The sequence below is a fragment of the Eleginops maclovinus genome, chromosome 12 (assembly GCF_036324505.1).
Source record: "Eleginops maclovinus isolate JMC-PN-2008 ecotype Puerto Natales chromosome 12, JC_Emac_rtc_rv5, whole genome shotgun sequence".
Lineage (NCBI taxonomy): Eukaryota > Metazoa > Chordata > Actinopteri > Perciformes > Eleginopidae > Eleginops > Eleginops maclovinus.
Genome location: NC_086360.1, coordinates 28,245,482 through 28,259,857, shown reverse-complemented (window position 1 = coordinate 28,259,857; position 14,376 = coordinate 28,245,482). Strand labels below are relative to the sequence as shown.

At 45.5% G+C, this 14,376-nt stretch overlaps 1 protein-coding gene across 1 annotated transcript in view; it reads left to right on the top strand.

Moving 5' to 3' along the window:
• The window catches only part of tacr1a (tachykinin receptor 1a), a 46,700-nt gene that overhangs the window by 26,245 nt on the left and 6,079 nt on the right, over positions 1-14,376 (top strand). The window lies entirely within an intron of this gene.

Here is a 14,376-nt window from a genome sequence, read left to right as displayed (position 1 = left end):
AGAGAGACGCACACAGCCGGAGACCAGGGGACACTAAACAGAGACGCACACAGCCGGAGACCAGGGGACACTAAAGAGAGACACACACAGCTGGAGACCAGGGGACACTAAAGAGAGACGCACACAGCTGGAGACCAGGGGACACTAAAGAGAAATGCACACAGCTGGAGACCAGGGGACACTAAAGAGAGACGCACACAGCTGGAGACCAGGGGACACTAAAAGAGACGCGCACAGCTGGAGACCAGGGGACACTAAAGAGAGACGCACACAGCCGGAGACCAGGGGACACTAAAGAGAGACGCACACAGCCGGAGACCAGGGGACACTAAAGAGAGACACACACAGCTGGAGACCAGGGGACACTAAAGAGAGACGCACACAGCTGGAGACCAGGGGACACTAAAGAGAGACGCACACAGCTGGAGACCAGGGGACACTAAAGAGAAATGCACACAGCTGGAGACCAGGGGACACTAAAGAGAGACGCACACAGCTGGAGACCAGGGGACACTAAAGAGAGACGCACACAGCCGGAGACCAGGGGACACTAAAGAGAGACACACACAGCTGGAGACCAGGGGACACTAAAGAGAGACGCACACAGCTGGAGACCAGGGGACACTAAAGAGAGACGCACACAGCTGGAGACCAGGGGACACTAAAGAGAAATGCACACAGCTGGAGACCAGGGGACACTAAAGAGAGACGCACACAGCCAGAGACCAGGGGACACTAAAAGGAGACGCGCACAGCTGGAGACCAGGGGACACTAAAGAGAGACGCACACAGCCAGAGACCAGGGGACACTAAAGAGAGACGCACAGAGCTGGAGACCAGGGGACACTAAAGAGAGACGCACACAGCTGGAGACCAGGGGACACTAAAGAGAGACGCACACAGCTGGAGACCAGGGGACACTAAAGAGAGACGCACACAGCTGGAGACCAGGGGACACTAAAGAGAGACGCACACAGCTGGAGACCAGGGGACACTAAAGAGAGACGCACACAGCTGGAGACCAGGGGACACTAAAGAGAGACGCACACAGCTGGAGACCAGGGGACACTAAAGAGAGACGCACACAGCTGGAGACCAGGGGACACTAAAGAGAGACGCACACAGCTGGAGACCAGGGGACACTACAGAGAGACGCACACAGCTGGAGACCAGGGGACACTAAAGAGAGACGCACACAGCTGGAGACCAGGGGACACTACAGAGAGACGCACACAGCTGGAGACCAGGGGACACTAAAGAGAGACGCACACAGCTGGAGACAAGGGGACACTAAAGAGAGACGCACTGGGACCGGAGCGCTGGGCGGCGTTCAGAATCATAAAGCTGGACAACTATTTTTTGTCGCCAACATTTTCTTTTCTCATCATTTTTTTCACCTTTTGTTATTTTTGTGTGTGCAACTGTTTTGGGGGCCCGGCACCAACGTGACCAAGAACCCGGCTGAAATATCTGTGTGTTTCTCCTGGTGGAAGAGTTGGCACCTGTTGGCCACCAGACGGTTTCAGATATCCTGCCTTATGTATTCCAAGTTTGCTAAAAAATCCAGCCAGCTTTCTAAGCAATCTTCCCCTTGATTGTATAAATGAACTCGCCTCATGTAGAGCTGATGTAATATTGTGAGGTGTATGGAGCAACATATTTACAGAGCGCTGCAGGGAATGTAAATGTGTAATGGTCAGTAGGGGGGGGGGGTTACTCCTGAAGCATACCGAGTGTGTGTCAGAGTCTTGCAGGGTCACATTCTGATCAGCCCTATTTCTCCCTCGGTTTTCCCGCCCTGTGTTTCTATTTCTTTGTTATTTTCCTTCTCGCAGTAAAACCTGTGTTGCTGTGATTTATTTGTACGTGCTTCTCTCTGATGGGCCGTTTGCTGTCAGCGCCGCACAATACTCAAATGATACATAATGCATTTCGGTCTCAACGGGAGGCACTTGGAGAAATCACAGATATTTGAAGCTGTTTTTATTTCCATGCAACATTTATTCTTTGGGGTACGTGTTTTATATATATCGCATTATATTTCAGGGGGGAAACGCAGTAGTCCCCTGTGTTCAAAGGTGATTCTTTAATATGTAGATTAATAAGAAAAACGCTTTTGATTTATTCTTATTTTTGTAATTGTTTCCTACTGAAGTTCAGATTCTCTTTCACAAGGGCCAAGATATAGAAGACTCTGCCTTGTACTGTTTTCAATACACACACAGTATAAAGGACATGCATTGTAATACACACACACACACACACACACACACACACACACACACACACACACACACACACACACACACACACACACACACACACACACACACACACACACACACACACACACACACACCAAGGGAAGAGGGGATCAGGCATTTCCTCAGTCTGCTGGTTAGTGAAGAGATGGAGTAGCTGCAGGAGACAATAATGCACCACGCACACACACACACGCACGCACGCACACACACACACACGCACACACACACACACACACACACACACACACACACACACACACACACACACACACACACACACACACACACACACAGTAGAATACACAGGCATGGTCTTAACAAAACGTTGGAAACCTCTTCAGCTTGGGTTAAACCACACACTTTATTTCAGGCTAACAACCAAAATCACATTCAGAGAACCATTGACCTCCTGACCAATGCTGGCTGACCTATTTCCTGGTTTTAGGACTCATTCCTGAACCCCTCTATACGAGTATTTTCCAGAGCCAAATGCTTTCTTTAAGTGGAGAATCGCAGCTCTGGAACCCCCACCTTCCTCCGCTCTGCAGTCAGAGTTCACCTTTCCCCCAGATATCATCTTTCTTTGTGCTGCTAAAATAGATCCAAAGGTCTTTCACCCCTACGACGAATCATGATGTGAGTCACTTTATCACTCGGTATATATGCATTGCTTTTGCCGAAAGGAAATTGCAAAAAACGTTAATTTCTACCACTGATGGCCAAGCAATTTCATCCTCAGATCAGAGGGGAGGAGAGGAAGAGTATTGTTGTGTTAATCTTCCCGTTGCACACACTGGAACCTCGCTGTGCTGCACACACTTCTGAAGCTTGCTCTGAAAACACAGGATGAATCACATACGCCTGCAAGAGATTTATTCACACTTTAGTAACTTCAATTTGTCTTTTTGTAATCTCACCGGCATAGCTGCGCCACACAGAGGTACAGATTCACACACAAGCAGAGGGGAAGAAGTGTTTGTATCATTTACTAAAGAAAAAGTTCTACTTCCACACGGTATTCAAATCAAATGTTACTTAATGAGGCCTTATTCTGCTTTTTCCCTTTCCTGTAGTGTGTTGTACAGGTTTTGGTGCATGTGAATGGTCTGCAAAGGCTGAAATCCCTGTGTTTCCTCCATTTATCTGCAGCCTTCGCCACTTTTCTCCACGGAAATACAGTTTGTTATGAGCAGCGCATCGGCAATCTCATTGTTCATTACGGCTGCCAGCTGCACTTATTACTTTTTTAATGAAACCGTAATTGTGACAGCAGCGGCGTGAGACAGCAGGAGTCACTCAGCCTGAAACGACACGTCTGATTAACACTGACCCCGGGTCACATCCCACATGTTTCTGTTTCCGGGCGCCGTCACCTCGTCTAATTGCCGGTCTGGTGTTTTGCAGTCATCCATTTATACGGTCCTATGAGAGCTCACTTACTAATTCACGCTGTTTTTGAAGGCACTCGTGGATAACTGTTGCAGGTCGACACAGAAAACACAGCCTGTGCTGCCAGACAGTTTCCAGCCAAAAGTACGGTGGCCCTGGAGGTCAAAACATCTCACAAAATCTCACAAAACACCAAAACTTTCCAATTAATTCCACAAAACATTGATTTGGCTGGGTTTCAAATTGGTATTAGTACAGTGATCCTAAAGGGTTGAACACAACAGTTCTCAAAACAATAAAACAATCAACAACAAAAAATCACAGAAACTACATTTGTTGTGTTTAAGGTCGTACGGTGGCCCTGAAGGTCAAAACACTACATTCAAAAAACTAAAAGCTATTTCATAAACATTTCACAACACACTCAATTAAAGCTTTGGAGTTGGGATTGGTACGGTGGCCCTGAAGGTCAACACCTTTCAGAAACACATTAAAAAATACAAATGTTTTTATGCTGTTTGAAGTGTTGTTGTGGTTTGACCTTCAGGGCTACCGTACAAAAACCAACTGACAACCCCACAAAACCAAACCACATTAAAACCATGCCAGAGACCATGCATACAAAGCTTGATTTCTGCATCAGATAACAAACATGTAGCTGTAGATGACACGACTGACTAATGCTGACCCCGGGTCAGATCCGACGTGTCTCTGTTTCCGAATGCCGTCACCACGTCTAATTGGTTCCGTCTGCTGGTTTCAGTGGGACTTATTGAGTGAAGTCTCATAGGACAGTACTATTGGTTTGAAAAAACAACAATAACAGCTGAAATGTCCAACTCAAGATTCAAAACGCTCACAGACCATTGCTTTATTGTAAACACTTCTCGAACACCAAAAACAATAAGCTGAAAGCAGTGCAACTTTGCTAAAGGTTCACATTTTAAGGAGGATTTTTCTCATCTTTATAAATAGAGAATATTTGCTTTTCATAAGAAAATAAATACACATTCAAATTGTTAGACGCACACACACACACACACACACACACACACACACACACACACAGAGGTGATGACAGAGCGAGCACACCTTGTCCTCTGTAATCTCCCTTTCTCCACTAAATTGGGCTTCATGCGACAGGCTCTGAGCTCAGTGGCGTTAAAGCGACGTTCCGTGAGGCGTCCTGCTTCCTCCAGGGTTCTTCGGCCTCTGCTGGCAGGCAAAGTCAAAGGAACAGCTGCCCTTCTTCCCTACACACACACACACATACACACACACACACACACACACACACACACACACACACACATATATATTAATTATGCATACCGATACAAACACCCACAGGTTTAAATAAGCAGGTGCAATTTAATTATGCATGCATTTCCCTATCAGAACCCTCTGTACATGTCATGAGCTTTCCACTCCTGTTTGTCTGGTTTAAATTTGAAATGCTCACACACAGTCACTGCCAATAAATGGAGACATGTGAGGCATGTTGGGGGAGAGGGGGGGGAGGCAGCAGGAATTAGGACAATTTACTGAGTGTAATCCGTCATAGTGTGCTGCCTGTGGCCTCCGTTAAAAGAGAGTTTATTGATTCAGCTCGTATGACAGCAAGGTGACGAAGTGCAGCGTTTATTCCCAAAAGCTTCATCTATCATGGGGAGCAAAGGGAGTGGGGGGAGAAAAGCTCTGTCAGGGATCCCCTCTGCTCCTACGTGACTAAAATTCATCAACAGTTAATTATCATACAGACCTGAGAGAAATATTGATCCAGTCATCCAACTGTCTGCGGGAAACTGTTCCTAAAATATCAGACTTTTTCTTAAAGGCGGTTTTTCACATGCATTTCATCGCTATGGTGGCCGACATCCATCCCAACATCCCAGAATACTTCCATCAGGAACAACGCGCTGCAAAAACAATGCACATAACAACTCAAGTGTGCCAAAACACGTAAAAGAAGAAACATCTTCCTCAGCTTCAAGAAACGTGAGCAGCGTTTACCAAAAGCTGCAGAGACCAAACGCAACAGCTGGAGAGCAGGGGACACTAAAGAGAGACGCTCACAGCCGGAGACCAGGGGACACTAAAGAGAGACACACACAGCTGGAGACCAGGGGACACTAAAGAGAGACGCACACACCCAGAGACCAGGGGACACTAAAGAGAGACGCACACACCCGGAGACCAGGGGACACTGAAGAGAGACGCACTCAGCCAGAGACAAGGGGACACTAAAGAGAGACGCACACAGCTGGAGACCAGGGGACACTAAAGAGAGACGCACACAGCTGGAGACCAGAGACACTAAAGAGAGACGCACACAGCTGGAGACCAGGGGACACTAAAGAGAGACGCACACAGCTGGAGACCAGGGGACACTAAAGAGAGAAGCACACAGCTGGAGACCAGGGGACACTAAAGAGAGACGCACACAGCTGGAGACCAGGGGACACCAAAGAGAGACGCACACAGCTGGAGACCAGAGACACTAAAGAGAGACTCACACAGCTGGAGACCAGGAGACACTAAAGAGAGACGCACACAGCTGGAGACCAGGGGACACTAAAGAGAGACGCTCACAGCTGGAGATCAGAAGACACTAAAGAGAGACGCATGCAGCTGGAGACCAGGGGACACTAAAGAGAGACGCACACAACTGGAGACCAGGGGACACTAAAGAGAGACGCACACAGCTGGAGACCAGGGGACACTAAAGAGAGACGCACACAGCTGGAGATCATAAAGCTGTCTCTGTCTCTGTCTCTGTTGTTGTTCTCCTGAAATGTTTTCTGGTCTTATTCTAACGATGTGATCACGTGACTCCTTCTGATGTCACTGCAGATATTTGACCCCTGGTTATTGGACACATTGATTACTGACAGAAAAGAACATTTGGTGACCAAGGAGAAAAAGTAGACGACAAAAAGGAAATCGAAACGCTGCTCATGTCTCCTCTGCTGAATGTTCTCTAGATGCTGCATGTGTTGAAGAGCTGCTGCAGATGTTTCTGCATGAGTTCTGATTTGGTTTCTATATCTGCATCCTCTCTGAAGCTGCAGTTCCTCCTGATGGAGGAGGTTTGGGCCTTTTGTTGCACGTTTGCACTTACAAAATAAACATGTACTGAGCCCCATCCCGTGTGATTTCTCCCAGTAATTAACAGTCCCATCTCTTTGTCTTTCACCTGTCTGAACCAAAAGGGTGTTTTCCTAACAGCATCAATGTGTTGTACTACAGTAATGAGTTAGCAGCCGTTTAAAGGGAGGAACACTCACGTATCAGCTGGTCTATTTTCACCCATGTGTCCCTACAAAGCCACTTTAATCATGCAAATCAGCCGGACCTGCAATCCATCAACCCTCTGCATGATTTACCCTCTCATGACTCACTGTCTGGACCACTTCAGGAGGAGCGCATACGTCTCTGTCGTCCCTGTGAAATCCTTTCGCTTGTTTTTTTGTTTTTAGGAGGCAGCGTGTGCAGCAGTGTTCCTCTCCTCTCTGTCTCCCAGAAAACATCTTCACCCAGAGCTCAATCTGGCGAGTCACACTGACATGGCCCGGGGTTTCATAGCAACAAAAAGAAAGTACTTTTTGGTTATGACAGCGGGGGAAATAACACAGGAGAGAATGGAAATGCTGATGTCTTTCAAAATGTCCCAATTTTAGGAGACTCATCGTCCTTACTTTAACAAACCCTCAACTCCCCTCCTTCTTGAGGCTAGTAACCGCATTAAATGTAAATCATTTCCCATCTTTCCCTGGATTTGTTGTAACAACGATATCAAAATTGAGCTTCCTCTGGAGGGCACACAGGGATTTTAGACTTTACAGACCATTAGCATGCACTAAAACCTAAATAGCACACTACAGGAAGGGGAAAACCGCGCTGTGCTACATTTTCAGGAACACATCTGCCGTAGAGAAACACACAGATCTGAACTTCTTCCACTCTCCACGTTTGCATACAAATCACTTTTCTGCCGGTAATTGGAAGGCAGCAGCTTCCGTTTTCCTCTGAATTGATTTCGCTCGGCCTCGTGGTAAACGTTATCTGCGTGACCTCGCGTTGGCTTCAGTTAACACTTTAAAAAATGTGTCATTGCACCGGTGTGGCAGAACGTTCGACTCAGTTAATGGAAGACAAGATTACTGCGTTTCTCTGCTGCCTGCATGAGAAAGGAAGAGGTCACAGGTAATCCTGATATCATTACCTGGCTCTCTCCATTAAAGCTGTTCCAGAAACTGTGATCAACGCTGAGTGGCTTTCTTCTGCTATAAGATACGTCCACAAATGTTCCGCTGGTCCATTTTTTATTCACTTTAAAGAGTCCTCTCCTGCTGATGTTCAGGTGCATATCAGTATGTAGTGTCTCTACTTTAAAGAGTCCTCTCCTGCTGATGTTCAGGTGCATATCAGTATGTAGTGTCTCTACTTTAAAGAGTCCTCTCCTGCTGATGTTCAGGTGTACATCAGTATGTAGAGTTTCTACTTTAAAGAGTCCTCTCCTGCTGATGTTCAGGTGTATATCAGTATGTAGTGTCTCTACTTTAAAGAGTCCTCTCCTGCTGATATTCAGGTGTATATCAGTATGTAGTGTCTCTACTTTAAAGAGTCCTCTCCTGCTGATGTTCAGGTGTATATCAGTATGTAGAGTCTCTACTTTAAAGAGTCCTCTCCTGCTGATGTTCAGGTGTATATCAGTATGTAGTGTCTCTACTTTAAAGAGTCCTCTCCTGCTGATGTTCAGGTGTATATCAGTATGTAGTGTCTCTACTTTAAAGAGTCCTCTCCTGCTGATGTTCAGGTGTATATCAGTATGTAGTGTCTCTACTTTAAAGAGTCCTCTCCTGCTGATGTTCAGGTGTACATCAGTATGTAGAGTCTCTACTTTAAAGAGTCCTCTCCTGCTGATGTTCAGGTGTACATCAGTATGTAGTGTCTCTACTTTAAAGAGTCCTCTCCTGCTGATGTTCAGGTGTATATCAGTATGTAGTGTCTCTACTTTAAAGAGTCCTCTCCTGCTGATGTTCAGGTGTATATCAGTATGTAGAGTCTCTACTTTAAAGAGTCCTCTCCTGCTGATGTTCAGGTGTATATCAGTAGGTAGTGTCTCTACTTTAAAGAGTCCTCTCCTGCTGATGTTCAGGTGTATATCAGTATGTAGTGTCTCTACTTTAAAGAGTCCTCTCCTGCTGATGTTCAGGTGTATATCAGTATGTAGTGTCTCTACTTTAAAGAGTCCTCTCCTGCTGATGTTCAGGTGTATATCAGTATGTAGAGTCTCTACTTTAAAGAGTCCTCTCCGGCTGATGTTCAGGTGTATATCAGTATGTAGTGTCTCTACTTTAAAGAGTCCTCTCCTGCTGATGTTCAGGTGTATATCAGTATGTAGAGTCTCTACTTTAAAGAGTCCTCTCCTGCTGATGTTCAGGTGTATATCAGTAGGTAGTGTCTCTACTTTAAAGAGTCCTCTCCTGCTGATGTTCAGGTGTATATCAGTAGGTAGTGTCTCTACTTTAAAGAGTCCTCTCCTGCTGATGTTCAGGTGTATATCAGTATGTAGTGTCTCTACTTTAAAGAGTCCTCTCCTGCTGATGTTCAGGTGTATATCAGTATGTAGTGTCTCTACTTTAAAGAGTCCTCTCCGGCTGATGTTCAGGTGTATATCAGTATGTAGTGTCTCTACTTTAAAGAGTCCTCTCCTGCTGATGTTCAGGTGTATATCAGTATGTAGTGTCTCTACTTTAAAGAGTCCTCTCCTGCTGATGTTCAGGTGTATATCAGTATGTAGTGTCTCTACTTTAAAGAGTCCTCTCCTGCTGATGTTCAGGTGTATATCAGTATGTAGTGTCTCTACTTTAAAGAGTCCTCTCCTGCTGATGTTCAGGTGTATATCAGTAGGTAGTGTCTCTACTTTAAAGAGTCCTCTCCTGCTGATGTTCAGGTGTATATCAGTAGGTAGTGTCTCTACTTTAAAGAGTCCTCTCCTGCTGATGTTCAGGTGTATATCAGTATGTAGAGTCTGTACTTTAAAGAGTCCTCTCCTGCTGATGTTCAGGTGTATATCAGTATGTAGCAGTCTGTACTTTAAAGAGTCCTCTCCTGCTGATGTTCAGGTGTATATCAGTATGTAGTGTCTCTACTTTAAAGAGTCCTCTCCTGCTGATGTTCAGGTGTATATCAGTATGTAGTGTCTCTACTTTAAAGAGTCCTCTCCTGCTGATGTTCAGGTGTATATCAGTATGTAGAGTCTCTACTTTAAAGAGTCCTCTCCTGCTGATGTTCAGGTGTATATCAGTAGGTAGTGTCTCTACTTTAAAGAGTCCTCTCCTGCTGATGTTCAGGTGTATATCAGTATGTAGTGTCTCTACTTTAAAGAGTCCTCTCCTGCTCGATTGTCTTTCCGCAAAACAACAAAGACTTTAGCAACGTAATTCCAAAGCAAATCCTCTATTAGTGTGTAGTGACTGGTGTGCTCATCCTCCACAGGTGTTTTCAATTTGTCTCCCTGGATACAACTCCTCTTGGGTGTGTGTGTGTGTGTGTGTGTGTGTGTGTGTGTGTGTGTGTGTGTGTGTGTGTGTGTGTGTGTGTGTGTGTGTGTGTGTGTGTGTGTGTGGTTAATGCGCTGCACATGTTGAACTCCTCATTGTTCTCAGTCTTTATTGATTCTTGTAACCGCTTTTCTATTCCTCTTCATCCGGCTGTTCTTGTTAATGTTTCTTTTGAAAACTTCATTTTAATATCAGAGCCTCTGCCTCCTGAAGACTAAATACAAAACAGAGCAAACATTACAGCAAATTCATCAAGTCTGTGTACCTCAATTTCTCTTCTCTGTTGAACCGGTAAATGGGAAAGCCACTGAATTGCTTTCAGGGGTTTCCTGCTCTTCCCCTTTGGTAAACTGTTGAATGATGATTGGAGCGAGGGACAGGAACTCTGGGAAGTTTAATTAAAAAACAAAGGTTTGTAGTTCATGACTTATAAGCAATAATAACTTTTGCCGTATCCCTTTTTAAGGCATTGTTTCACCAGGTGACACGCCCCGAATTGATTAATTAATTGGACGCAGCAGTTTCACATCGGAGAGTAAAACCAGATTCGAGTAATTTGTACTTTTTCTTGTTTCTTATTTTTCTTTATTCATCCGAAAGAAACCGGTGTAGTTGTAGAACAAACAGCAAAGCTAAAGTTGGTTAGAAAGATATTGACAGCTTTCGACTTGATAGATCAATAGTGCAGGGTTTTTATTGATCTTAAAACGACGCTAATGACTCCCAAAAGTCTCGGCTATGGCGAAGTTCGATCAACACCTAAAGGATTCTAGTTTTTTCTAAAGGACAAATTCAGGAAACTTCCCTCCCTTACATGTTTGTTTTCTGTCGACACGACAACATATCACAAAGGTGCAGTCATTTCCTCGAGTACTTTCAACAAATGTAAGACAGTAATCTCTCAGGTAAAACCCACTGCAGTTGTTCAATCTCACCTGTTGGTTCCCGGTCAATGGGTTGATTCTGTATCTAAAAAGCTAAATCAGGTGCGGCTGCCCAGGCACACCCCACCTCCAAATAACGTGAACATATTGAATGTATTTGTGATTTTACTATGGATTGGCATCAGATAACAGGTGCATGATGATGGTCCCGCCCTGAGGTCATCTACAGGCCAATGATGTGCTATTCCCCCCCTGTCATGCTGTAGCCACGCCCCTTTTCACAACTAGTGATCAATTTATCGTAGAATCTTGCGAAAGGCTTCATTGCACTCAGCAGAGACTTCCTGTTGTATTAGTGACGCGTTTCTCCCAAGACCCCAGGAGGTGCTCCGGGAAGTAGTCGTAGTGGCCAAACAGCGGGTACTACGACTTCGGTATCAGTCCGTGACGTCACCCGGCCCAGAAAGACTTTTTCCCATTGACTTACATTGGGAATGAGACGTCTGTAAATCGGTGGATAATTTTTTTTAAACCAAATAAACTACCCAGTATGAACCCTTTTGGAGCCCTTATTAAAAACAGCATGTCCTTAAAGATGGAAAATTCGCTAAAAGCTGAATCCAGATGTACTTTCTCTCTCCATTCATCCTACTGAGCCGAGAGCGGGAGGTCGGGGGCGGGGCTTAAGATGAAACTCAACTGCGCATGCTCTATGCTCTCGAAAGCCAGGCATGATGGGTAATTTGTGACCTTTTGCTCTCGAAAGACTCAGGCCATTTTGTCTTCATGCGCCAATGAGTAGCTCTCATATAAGACTGAAGGACGCCCCGCCTCCAACGCTGTATCCAATCAGAATCAGAAGCACTTTACTTATACTGGGAAATGCTTTTGTTGCAGCAGAAATACAAAAAGAAGCAAAAAAAATACAAATAATTAGAACTAAAAAATAAAAATGAAAATGAACAAAGATGAGAAATATACAAATGTACAAAAAGGCAATAATGTAAATCGGTATCATGCAAATGTACAATGTTAAGTGTGATGGAGTGCAAATAACAATTCCTATTACACACCGGTGGTGTAGCTCCCCCCCCCCCCCCCCCCTCTTTAGCTCCGCCCACTCACATGCAACACTTGCCGCAGACACCTGCTGGAGGTATCGTTTCTCTCGGCTGGGCGTGGACAGCTTAGCATCAATTTCCATTAAATAAATAACACACTCTTAACCTAATCCATACTGGCTGAAAACTTCGGGTATTTAGCCGAATTAACATAATTGTAGTAAATTGCCAGGAGAAAGATCCAGGAGAAAGACCCAGGAGAAAGATCCAGGAGAAAGACCCAGGAGAAAGACCCAGGAGAAAGACCCAGGAGAAAGATCCAGGAGAAAGACCCAGGAGAAAGACCCAGGAGAAAGACCCAGGAGAAAGACCCAGGAGAAAGACCCAGGAGAAAGACCCAGGAGAAAGATCCAGGAGAAAGACCCAGGAGAAAGACCCAGGAGAAAGACCCAGGAGAAAGATCCAGGAGAAAGACCCAGGAGAAAGACCCAGGAGAAAGACCCAGGAGAAAGATCCAGGAGAAAGATCCAGGAGAAAGACCCAGGAGAAAGACCCAGGAGAAAGACCCAGGAGAAAGATCCAGGAGAAAGACACAGGAGAAAGATCCAGGAGAAAGATCCAGGAGAAAGACCCAGGAGAAAGACCCAGGAGAAAGACCCAGGAGAAAGACCCAGGAGTCTCGTCTGCATCGCCGCAGAGCGGGAAGCAGATTATCCCTGTGCGGACGCTGGAGTCAAAGGGGTCTCCGATACACACACACACACTCGCTCTACACACTGGTATGATTATGTGCCACATCACACACACACACATGTCTATCAACACCTTCTTTAAACCGGCACACACTCCGTTAACAGGATGAAGATTAGCGGATCATTAGCTGAATGCAGAAAACTGTCATCTTTAATCATTTCAATTAGGGGTGAAATTGATTGGACAGTTAATGGATCAGAGGTCTTACTGAGGCCCCTCACGTCTTTAATCGTGTTACAAAGCTGAACTTTTCCTCCAGAATGAAACGCTAATGGAGGAAGGAAAACTTTGTGTTTTATTACTTATCTACATCAATATGTCAGAGTGAGTTCTTGGCAGGCAGGAAAAAATTGATTTAAAGGCCTGACATTATCGAAGCACTGCCACGGAAATGGCATCAATATGCATGTTGGACATTGCATTAGTATGCATCGTATCACCATGCTGCCACTTAAAGAACTTTCTTGAACAATAGAAGAAGGAAGGGCTTGAAATGGTCGCTGGAGAGGACTGACGAGAGAGAGTCATCCCCTGCCTCAGCACTTCTCCTCAGCTCTACGGAGACGTGATTTTTATAGCAAATGACGTCGGTTTTCCAGCCAAAAACTTGCTCCAGTGTCAAGGCTCTCATTAGCATCATTTCTATAGGTGTCGAGAGCTTTCATAAAATCTGTGCAGATCACCAAAAGAGCAGTTCAAGTCCCCGAAAGACCAAGTGCTACCGTGGTGTCCCTGAGCAAGGCACCGTTCCCTACACTGCTCCCCGGGCGCCGATATGGCATCATATGGCAGCCCACTGCTCCTAACACTGGGATGGGTCAAATGCAGAATTTCCGTCCAGCAGTGGCTCAGTAAGTAGGGGCTTGGACTGGGAATCGTAGGGTCGCCGGTTCAAGTCCCCGAACAGACTTGAAATATGGAAGGTGGACTGCTACTTGGAGAGGTCCAAGTTCACCTCCTAGGCCCTGCTGTGGTGCCCTTGAGCAAGGCACCGGACACCTCCAATCCCCCCTCCCCATTGCTCCCCGGGCGCTGCACGATAGCTGCCCACTGCTCCTAGCACTAGGATGGGTTAAATGCAGAGGACTCATTCCACTGTGTGTGCTCTGCTGTGTGCATGTGTGTGACTAATAAAGTGCGTGTTCAGAATAAATATGTGTTCTTGTCTATTTCCAACACAATGATTGACAGGTAGCAGTAAATATGTCTTAACCTACACGAGGTCGTAAATAAAGATGGATCTATTTATTATTGTCAGGTTGGTGGCCTTCTCCTTTTTCTGGAATGTAGACATCACGTCTCTCTGGTTGCTAGCAGGTGTGTTAGAAGGAATCCTGTATATGGTGTGTTTTCTTGTGTATTTTAACATAGACACTTTTCAAGGTCTTCACAGGGTTCTGCAGAACCCATCGGAGACGTTGTGCTTCCTCCTGAGACTTTGCTCGCTCCTAAAACT